The sequence below is a fragment of the Lepus europaeus genome, chromosome 3 (genome assembly GCF_033115175.1).
Source record: "Lepus europaeus isolate LE1 chromosome 3, mLepTim1.pri, whole genome shotgun sequence".
NCBI classification, from domain to species: domain Eukaryota; kingdom Metazoa; phylum Chordata; class Mammalia; order Lagomorpha; family Leporidae; genus Lepus; species Lepus europaeus.
In genome coordinates, this window is record NC_084829.1 from 83,548,499 (window position 1) to 83,560,035 (window position 11,537).

Here is an 11,537-nt window from a genome sequence, read left to right on the forward strand (position 1 = left end):
AGAAGGGGAGGAAGGAGAGAAGCAATAAAGAAAAGCTGAAAAGCGCATAAACATCGTGGATTCTTGCTTCCTATACAGATCTTGGTCTTGTCGGGGACCCACTGATTTCCGACAAGGTGACAAGATGGCGGAATAGGAAGGGAGCACACTGATAGTCCGGGAAAAACAGGTTAATATAAGTGGAGATACTGCAGGTTCAAGGAAGAGTTAGGGAAGAAACAGCAGAGGAAACTCTTCCAGAACTACTGATAAATGGTGGACCTACGTGGAGGGCATGGCCACCCACGGCTCGGGACCCCAGCCGTGGAATCTACCCACCAGCGCTGGAAAGGGAAGAGCAAGAGATCAGAAACTGACTGCCTTCAATTCCGCTCAGCTGTGCGGAACTACTTCCCTTCTGAATCAAAATAAATAAATAAACAGAGAAAGAGATTTACCATGCCTAACCTGGGTGTGTCACCTTTGGCACACCCTTAAACCTGAAGAACCAAACAGAGCTCTCTGGCAACACCCATATCAAGCCTCTAAGGCTCCATCAAAAGCAGACAGTCTATTTAATACAGTCATAGTATAATGAGAAAAAACACCAAAGTGAGGGAAGAAGAAACCAAATAATATCTCCACAATGCCAAGCAACAAATGCAGAAACCGAGGAAACAAGATCAATGAAGACATTATAACACCCCTAAATGAACAAGACACCTCAATCCAAGATTATGAAGATGAGATAGAAGAAATGCAAGATATGGATTTCAAAAACTTTATGATAAGAACGTTTAGAAGTTTTCAAAAAAAATTCTTGAACTACAGAAATCCTTACTGGACAGGAAAGAAAATCTGTCACAAAAATGAAATATAAAGGAGGAATCAAAATGAAATAAAGAAACTAGTAGAACATGAACCTGTGATAGTGATGAGAAATCATAATGAAATGAAGAATTCAATAGATCAAATGACAAACACATTAGAGAGCCTTAAAAACAGAGTCAGTAAAACAGAAGAGAGAATATCGGACTTAGAAGACAGAGCACAGTAAAGTATACAGTCAAACCAAAGAAAAGAGGAAATTAGTAATCTAAAAATATTGTCCAGAATCTACAGGATACTATTAAAAACCCAACATTCAGGTTCTAGGAGTTCCTGAAGGCATGGAGAGAGAGAAAGGATTAGAAGCCCTTTTTAGTGAGATACTAGCAGAGAACTTCCCAGGTTTGGTGAAGGACAGAAACATCCTAGTACAGGAAGCTCATAGAACCCCTAGTAAACATGACCAAAAGATACGTTGTAATCAAACTCACCACAGTGAAACAGACAGAAAAGATCCTAAAATGTGCAAGAGAGAAATGTCAGATTACACTCAGAGGATCTGCAATTAGACTCACAGCTGACTTCATCAGAAACCTTATAGGCTAGGAGGGAATTTCAAGATATAGCCCAGGTACTAAGAGAAAAACTGCCAGCACAGAATATTATATCCTGCAAAGCTCTCATTTGTGAATGAAGGTGAAATAAAGCCCTTTCATAGCAAACAGAAATTGAAAGAATTTGTCACCACTCGTCCTGCAGAACATGCTTAAAGATGTGTTACACTCAGAAACACAGAAACACGGTCATCAATATGAAAGAAGGTAAAGGAAGAAAACCTCCCAGTAAAGATCACACGAAGTTCAAAGCATATATTAGAAAATATCTTTGGGGCCGGTGCCGCAGCTCAATAGGCTAATCCTCCGCCTTGCGGCGCTGGTACACCAGGTTCTAGTCCCAGTCGGGGCACCGATCCTGTCCCTGTTGCCCGTCTTCCAGGCCAGCTCTCTGCTGTGGCCAGGGAGTGCAGTGGAGGATGGCCCAGGTTCTTGGGCTCTGCACCCCATGGGAGACCAGGATAAGCACCTGGCTCCTGCCATCGGAACAGCACAGTGCGCCGGCCGCAGCACACCTACCGCGGCGGCCATTGGAGGGTGAACCAACAGCAAAAAGGAAGACCTTTCTCTCTGTCTCTCTCTACTGTCCACTCTGCCTGTCAAAAAAAAAAAAATTAAAAAAAAAGAAAATAATTTGGGAAAATGGCAAGGTAAAGATACTACTTATCAATGTTAATGGCCTCAACTCTCCAGTTAAAAGGCACATACTGTCTAAACGGATTAAGGAGCAAAACCCATATATTTGCTGCTTACACGAAATACATCTTTCCAACAAAGATGCATGCAGACTGAAAGTGAAAGGCTGGAAAAAGATATACCATGCCAACAGAAATGAAAAAAGAGTGGGCATAGCATCTTAATATCAGGGAAATGCAAATCAAAACCACAATGAGGCTTCACATCACCCCGGTTAGAATGGCTCACATACAGAAATCTACCTACAACAGATGCTGGCGAGGATGTGGGGAAAAGGGACACTAACCCACTGCTGGTTGGAATGCAAACTGGTAAAGCCACTGTGGAAGTCAGTCTGGAGATTCCTCAGAAACCTGAATATAACCCTACCATACAACCCAGCCATCCCACTCCTTGGAATTTACCAAAAGGAAATTAAATTGGCAAACAAAAAGGCTGTCTGCACCTGAATGTTTATTGCAGCTCAATTCACAATAGCTAAGACATTGAATCAACCTAAATGCCCATCAACAGTAGACTGGATAAAGAAATTATGGGACATGTACTCTATAGAATACTATATAGCAGTCAAAAAACAATGAAATCCGGTCATCTGCAACAAAATGGAGGAATCTGGAAAACATTATGCTGAGTGAAATAAGCCATTCCCAGAGGGACAAATGACATATGTTCACCCTGATTGGTGACAACTAACCGAGCACCAAAAAGGAAACTTTTTGAAGTGAAATGAACACTATGAGAAACAGTGACTTGATCGGCCCTCGTCCTGACTGTTGATGTACAACTTAATACATTATTCCTTTTAGTACTTTTTTGTTCTACTTAATACTATCGGTTGAACTCTGTAATTAATATACAATTATTCTTAGGTGTTTATATTTAACTGAAAAGTGATCCCTGTTAAATACAAGAGTGGGAATAAGAGAGAGGAGATGTACAATTTGGGACATGCTCAAGCTGATTTGCCCCAAATGGTAGAGTTAGAAATATGCCAGGGTATTCCAATACAAACTCATCAAGGTTGCATGTACCAATGCCATCTCACTAGTCCAAGTGATCATTTTCAGTTCACAGTTGATCACACTGATAGGCTAAGAGTCAAAGGGATCACACAAACAAGACAAGTGTCTGCTAATACTAACTGATAGAATCAAAAAGGGAGAGAAAAATCCAACATGGGAAGCAGGATACACAGCAGACTCATAGAATGGCAGATGTCCTAAATAGTACTCTGGCCTCAGAATCAGCCCTTAAGGCAATCGGATCTGGCTCAAGAGCCCATGAGAATATTTTAGGCATGGAAATCCAAGATAGTGGCAAAAAAAAGGACCTAAATGAAAGATCTCTGTGAGTGAGATCCCAGTGGAAAGAACGGGGCCATCAAAGGAGGAGGTACCTTTCTCTGAAGGGAGAAGTGAACTTCCACTTTGACTATGACCCTGTCGGAATAAGATCAAAGTCAGCAAACTCAAAAGGCTTCCATAGCCTTGGCAACTCATGACTAGAGCCTAGGGAGATTACTGACGCCATAAACAAGAGTGTCAAATTGTTAAGTCAACAACAGGAGTCACTGTGCACTTACTTCTCAGGTGGGATCTGTGTTTAATGTGTTGGCCAATGTGAAGTAATGCTATAAATAGTACTGAAACAGTATTTTTACACTTTGTGTTTCTGTGTGGGTGCAAACTGATGCAATCTTTACTTAATATATACTAAATTGATCTTCTGTATATAAAGATAATTGAAAATGAATCTTGATGTGAATGGAATGGGAGAGGGAGTGGGAGTTGGTAGGGTTGTGGGTGGGAGGGAAGTTGGGGGGGGGGCATTGTAATCCATAAGCTGTACTTTGGAAATTTATAAATAAAAGTTTTAAAAAATGTTTACTTATTTCTCTGAATTATATTGATATGCATGGGAAATCGTTGTTAAAATACTCTTTGCATTATAATTCTGTCTAATGATTTGTTAGCTTACAAATATATATTAGAAATTTTTATTGGATTTATTTTTTCTGAATTTTGAGGTCAGTTGGAACAAGTTAATATTCTTAAAGTATATGAGTATAAGCCCAGTATAATGTGTTAAATTAAGGCTTAAGTAGAAATTAAAAAAGATAAAAGGAATTTTCTTACATGTACATTCTGTAGTTTGAATGTCCTCTTAGTATTGAAGGGGAAATGTTTATTCTTTGATATGATCAGTATATATTGTATATATGTATTGAAATATCACCCCATAGCTTATAAATATACACAAATATTGTTAAATTTTTAAAATAAAAGAAAAACAAAAGAAAACAAAATTGATGATGAAATTTAATAGCTATTGTAACAGTATTAAGATTTCTGGATTTCTGATAACAGAATTGAGATTAGGTCATCAGGGCACAGCCCTCATGAATGGATTAATGCCTTTATCTAGGGAGTTTGTCATCATTTCAACTTCCTGACTCCCATCCCCTCTATTTCACCTGAGCTCACTTGTCTGCTATGATCCAGCAAAAAGACCCATACCAGATGCCAACATCTTGATGTTGGACTCTTTAGTCTCCAGATCTAAGAGAAGTGAATCTCTTTTCTTTATAAATCACTCAGTCCATGGTATTTTGTTATAGCAGCAGAAGATGGACTAAGGTTAATTTTTAAAAAAAAAAGTACACTAACTACAATTATATGAAGTTAGGTAATTCAATGGAAATTAATCTAATTTTGCTGATATGAAGCTAAGAAGCTGGCTTTCTCAGTCTGCTTCAATAATGAAAGAATTCTGGAAATCCTGTCTAAGAGGTTTCTACCTGTGCTAACATTAGCAGCTTCTATGGGGAAACCTGCACCCCTGAACCCATTCCCTTTCATACCAATAGACAGAAAACTACTAGTTTCTTTGTGAAAACTCAGTTTCTGATACCAGGCTTATAGCTGACAACTTCACAGAAATTGAGTGAAATGCAAAAACACCCTGTTGCTGATAAGGCAGAGTGACTCCTGTTAATTTACTTTGGTAATTGTCGATATTCAATATTCAAATGCAGGACAGTGGAGTGCTCTACTAGGATATGGTTCATAGTGACTTCTGGGGATTCAGTCACTAATTATACTGAAAATGAAAAGACATTGTGAAAAGTGACAGCACTGCCACTCTTTAGGTTTTCTGATTTATTCCATAAGATGGTCTAAGTGCAGGTTTTAAAAACAACCAACTGGGGCCGGCACTATGGTGTCCCCGGTAAAGCCGCCGCCTGTAGTGCTGGCATTCTATAGGGCTCCAGTTCATGTCCCAGCTGCTCCACTTCTATCCAGCTCTCTGCTGTGGCCTGGGAAAGCAGTAAAAGATGGCCAAGTACTTGGGCCCCTGCATCCATATGGGAGACCCAGAGGAGGCTCCTGGCTCCTGGCTTCAGATCGGTGCAGTTCCGGCAGTTGCAGCCAATTGGGGAGTGAACCAATGAATGAAAGACTTCTTTCTCTCTCTGCCTCTCCTTCTTTGTGTAACTGACTTTCAAATAAATTAAATTAAAAAATCAACCAATTGACAAGGGCATTTTAACCTAGAGAAAACAATAGTAAATATATATGCTGTTGTTTTGTCAATCTTCATAAATAGCCATGATTTTCTTTCATTTATCCTGAAAACTATTGTGGTGATATAAAGGATTTTTATCCACACAAATATAGATGTGTAGGATGGTCTTTGCTATTTCTTAAAGAATGTTCTGTACTCTCAAAAATCAATTTTTTTTTAGGATTTATTTTATTTACTTGAAAGTCAGAATCACAGAGAGAGAGACAGATGGAGAGAAAGAGATCTCCCATCTCTTGGTTCACTCCCCAAATGGCTGCAACAGCTGGCACTGAACCAGGCCAAAGCCAGGAGCCAGGAGCTGCTTCTAGAACTGCCACATGGGTTCAGGGGACCAAGCACTTGAGCAATCCTCCATTGCTTTTCCAGGCAAATTAGCAGGGAGCTGGATCTGAAGTGGAACAACCAGGAGTCCAACCAGTGCCCATACAGGATGCCAGTGAAGCAGATGGCAGCTTTACCCACTGTACCACAGCACCAGCCCCCAAAATCAATTTCTTCTGTTGACAGAAAAACTAAATTCTACTTTATTCTTTTTACATCCCCCAACATATCATTTTCTTATTTTAAAAAATTCACACACTTAAATTTTTCAAGTTATAAATATACCTATAAGATTGAGTCCAATTTGTCAACATTTTAAAATATTTTGTTGCTTCCCTTAAACTCCCTATTTGGAAGTATTTTACAGATCTTCTATAGCTTACAAGACATTTTCTTTTATCATTTTTTTTTTTGCATTCTGGAACAAACAGACCATTTATTTTAAGATAAAAGTACACATTTTTGGTATTATTTAAGTGTATGCTTCTAAGCAAGATGGCTTGATTTTACCAACTTTGGAACTTACATAAATGGATTTTACAGATTTGGGAACTTATATAAAATGATATATTTTCTCTTGTCTTTGGCTCCTTTTACTAACATTATAAGATTTGTGCTTGTAGTTGTGTATAGCTAAAATTTATTCGTTTTTATTATATCCATTGTGTGACTCCAAAGCTTTTTCCAGTTGTTGTTAGTAGACATGTAGGCTATTTTCAGGGTTTGATATTTAGGAGACATGTTGTCACTAATATAAAGATCCTTAAACAATACATTTTAGTGCATACAAAATATCTTCAAAAAGTTTGAGGAAAATGAATTCTATGAAAAAAATTATGAGTTTCAATTTTTTGATAGCAAAGTAAACTTACTTATAACTACACTTTCCAAAAACTTTTTGATATACCGTCTTATAAGTCTGAGTTCCTCCAAGTTAAATCCCTAGAAGTGGAATTGCTGGGTAGCGAATTGTGCATCTTTAGTTTCACTAAGTCAACCTAAACTCTTCTGCAAAGTGCTTAGACCAACTTAACTCCTGCCAGCAATGTATGGCAAACCCTTTTGCTCCTCACTGTCATGAATACTCAGTATCCCAGGCACAGAAAGACAAATACAAAGTGATATCTCACACTTGTATGTGAATCTTAAAGTGTCAAGCTCACAGAAGCAGAGGAGAGTGTTAGTTACCAGGGGCATGGAGGCTGGAGGTGGTGATTGCCAAGATGTTAGTGAAAGGACACAAAATTTCATTTAGAAAAGAGGAATAGTTCAAGATATCTATTGTGCAACATGGTGACTACAATAATTACAGTGTATTAAACAATATGTTAAACAACCTATGAAAATAACAGATTATATATATATATATATATATATATATATATATATATATATTTGTTTACTCTTTCATTCCAGAGGCAGAGAGATAAAGAGTTCCCATCCACTAGTTCACTCTCCAAATGCCCACAATGGCTAAGAACTGGGCACTGAATACAAGCTTTCCACAAGAGTGTCCTGGGACCTGACAACCTGAACATTCACCTATTGCTTCCCAGGGAAGCTGGAATCCAGGAACAGCCAGACATCAAACCTAGGCACTCCGACATGGCATGAAGGCCTCCCAATCAGCATGCTAATCATTAGGTCAAATGTCCACCCCAAAAAGTAGATTTAAGTGTTCTCAACAGTAGAAAATGAAAAAATATGTGAAGTGATGCATATGTCATTTGATTTAGCCCCTCCACAAGTATATGTATTTAAAAAAAACATTGTGCATGATAAACACATATTTTTGTCTATCAAAAGATTAACTGATTTTTTTTGCATTTTTTAGAAAGCTTATATTTAAGGAATACAAATTTCATAGGTACAGCTTTCAGAATATGGCAGTTCTTTCCCCCATACTTTAAAAATTAACCAGACCAAGCTGATTCTCTAAGGAACTTTAAGAGAAAAAAAAGTAAATGAGAATGATGAATTTAGCAATAGAAATGGGAAATACCATCTACAGCCATACCACCCTGAACGTGCTGAATCTCATCTGATCTCAGAAGCTAAGCAGGGTCAGGCCTGGTTAGTAGTTGGTTGGAAGAAATGGGAAATAGAAGAGGCAGTGTCACAGTAGGCCATGGACAAACCAGAGCTGTGGGAAGCAGCAACTATTAAATAAGGAGACACTATGAGAAAGAAAGGAGTTAAGAGACATTGATGATTTTAAATAAGTGTGGGTGATTTTAAGAAGGATATTATGGGCCCTGCATAAATTCTGGGAACTGATTCTTGTTCCTGCAAGGCCTGGCTGTGATTACGTTCCTAGGTGTTTATAATGAATCTCTCTGGATCTCTGCCGTCTCTACAGTCCTCTCTTAAACCTCATTATGAAAATCTGAAGTAAATTAAGAAAATTTTCTCTCTGTTTCAAGCAAAGTGCTGATCTAGAAAAACTCTAAATTGGTTATACTGCTTTTTTTTAAGGAATGTATTTGTTTTGAAAATCAGAATTACAGAGAGAGGGAGAGACAAAAAGAGAGAGAGATACCTTGCATCCTCTGATTCACTCCCAGATGACCGCAACGGCCAGGGCCAGCCCAGGCCGAATCTAGGAGCCAGGAGCTTCATCTGGTTCTCCCACATGGGTGCAGGGTCCACCTCCTGCTGCTTTTCTCAGTCCATCAGTGGGGAGCTGCATCAGAAGTGGAGCAGCCAGCACAGAAACAGGCACCCATATGGGGTGCTGGCGTCATAGGTGGTGGCTTTACTGGTGACACCACAATGCCAGCCCCTGGCTATGCTTCTTCTGATGTGAAACTTTTAATGGTTTCTCTTACCTTTCAGTGAAGGCTAAGCTTCAAATATACCTGTCCATGGCCTCTACAGCTCTTATAATTCACACTTTTTTTTTCTTGAAGCAGAAAGGTTGTTATGTTTAGTTTGTTAAAGGAGCTGCCAGCTGCTAGGTTTTTACATTTTTATCCATAATGTTTATCAAGAGAAATTACTTTTATGGAAAATACTGGCAGGAAAGATAGCACTGCATCTTCCCCAATGGGAGTATTTGTGTCTTCACACATGCTGAAGAAGGACATCACTGGAGCCAAACGGTAAAAATACAACAGCAGAGATAAGACATGGTAAATAAAGCTCCCAACATGTGATCCTGAGGGACAACCAGGATGGTTTATATTAAACCAACATAAACCAGACACTGACTGATGGTTTAGATTTAAAATTCCATTGTTTTCCTGTTTTAAATACAAAACGGATATTCTCTAAGCAGGTTTACTAGTACCTTTTCCAAATGTCTTCATCCTGATTCCGTGTTCTTACTAGAAACACTGATGCTACAGACTTATTAACCACTGAATTTAAATAATTCTTATGGGTGAAAGTTCTTCTGGAAGAGGTCACATTAAGTCAACAGTCTTACAGAATCACAGAAGTTACAATGGGAAAGGACCAAGAGTTCAGCAGAGGAGGGAGCAGGGTCAGAGAGCTAACATGATTTACTTGAGAAGTTTGTCATGTAGCTTTAGGGGAGCTAGGACTCAAACACAAGTGTCTATTTCGTCTGTCCTGGTCCTTGCCCATTTATGTATAATTTCTCTTTAAAAACAGTAATTAGCCCATGTGGACTCTTTGTCTTGTCAGTTTGCAGCCTTGGTCCATTATTTTGATGCTGGTCCTCTGGTCAATAAGGGTGGATGTGACCCAAGCCTGTGAGCTGATGAGAGAACAGGAGGCCTTCAGATCAGAAAGTACAAGAGGCAGCAAAGCATGAATGGAAGGAAAAAAAAATGTCATCGGAGATGATGAGGGGTGGTACAAACAAGATTTGGCCTACTTACTAATTTTCCCTTCTTCCTTCGATTGTTTAAAATGAAGTCAGTCTGATTTTCACTATATGCTGATAGAAAAAGAAATAAAAGAAATAGATGGCACTATTATGGAGGCACATGGATTTTGTAAAATGTGGATGATGAAATTAGGGAAGCTAAAATAAGATCTAAGTTTTTGTGTAACAAGAGATATAAAAGGAAGCGGAAAAACACTCTTAACTTAGAAGACCAAAAAGAGGATAAAGGAAAGTAACTTATATTTATTGGAAGGGGCAGTTTTTCATAATGCTTTTTAAATTTTTTATCTTGCTAAAGAAAATTGGAATTGTGGCAATTTGGAATATGGACAGGGAGCTTATGAATAAAAAAGCAAAACTTCAACTCTCACCTGGCTACACATAGAATTACAGTCAAGTACATACAAAGGGGCATTAAAAAACAAGTGAGACTTTGGATCTTAACCAGCAGAATAAGCAAAAGGGCTTTGGAAGCTGAAAAACACAGTATCCTTGTTATGTAAACTGTTAGAAATCTGAGGACAAAATAGTGATTGAAGGCCAAACTGCAAGGGAAACACCTTTGGAAATGAGTGAGTTGCTGAGGTTCTGCATTTACATTGCAAATGTTGGATTGTCCGGTGGTGTTACCTCCTCCAAAACAGCTCTCTCTGCCTAAAAGCCCATCGCCCACTTCTAATGTAATGTTGAAGATAATGCATTTCTATTCGAAGGCAATCTCCAAAGTCCTAGTCCCCAAAGACATATTTATGCAGTTATTCAGTGGCTCATCCCTAAGACATTTTTATTCTCTGATATAGACAGCTGAACTCTAAAATAGCAGGCATCTTTGTCTGATCTCAGACTAGAGATAAGAGCTAGGCTCACATAAATGCCAATTGTACTCAGCTATACTTATTCAAGATATTGTGCACTCTGAAGACTTTGCCAGGAATGCCTTTCTTCTCAATTACAGCATGGCAGGTGGATAGATGTGAGGGGATAATTTTTTCTTTGATGATAAAAATGTTGAGAAGTCTGACAAAAGGATAGGATGAAATGTCTCTGGAGAGACAAAAAAAAAAAAAGACACATAAAGTTGACAATTTAAAAAAAAAAATGACAGAGACTGTTATGAACATCCAGAGGCAAATATGAAGCAACCACACAGGTGAAATGAGTCTGCAGAAACAAAGGGCAAAAGAATCACCCCTTCAGCCAGAATCAGGTGAGAGAATTCTGCACAGGTGAGGTTCTCAGGTTTGTACTGGGGCATTTGAAGGACTTTGTAAAACACACTGCAGGTCCTATCTCAAGAATTTCTGCTTCAGTGCTCTGCATTCCAACCAAGTCCTCAAGTGATGTTTCCACTGTGAATCCAGGGGCCACACTGCACCTGGTGCAGGATGATAAAACAGAGATCAACAACTGCGACCTTAAGGAGCCTGTGGGACACTGTATCACTTCCCTTCTGTGGATAGTTATGTTGTATCCTATTTTCTTAAAAACAAAAGACAGAATGACAAAAAGAAGCAGGGAAGGAAGGAAGGAAGGAAGGAAGGAAGGAAGGAAGGAAGGAAGGAAGGAAGGGAGGGAGGGAGGAAGGAGGGAAGGGAGGGAAGGGAGGAAGGGAAAGAAGGAAGGAGGGAAGAGAGGGAAGGAAGGAAGGAAGGAAGCAAGCA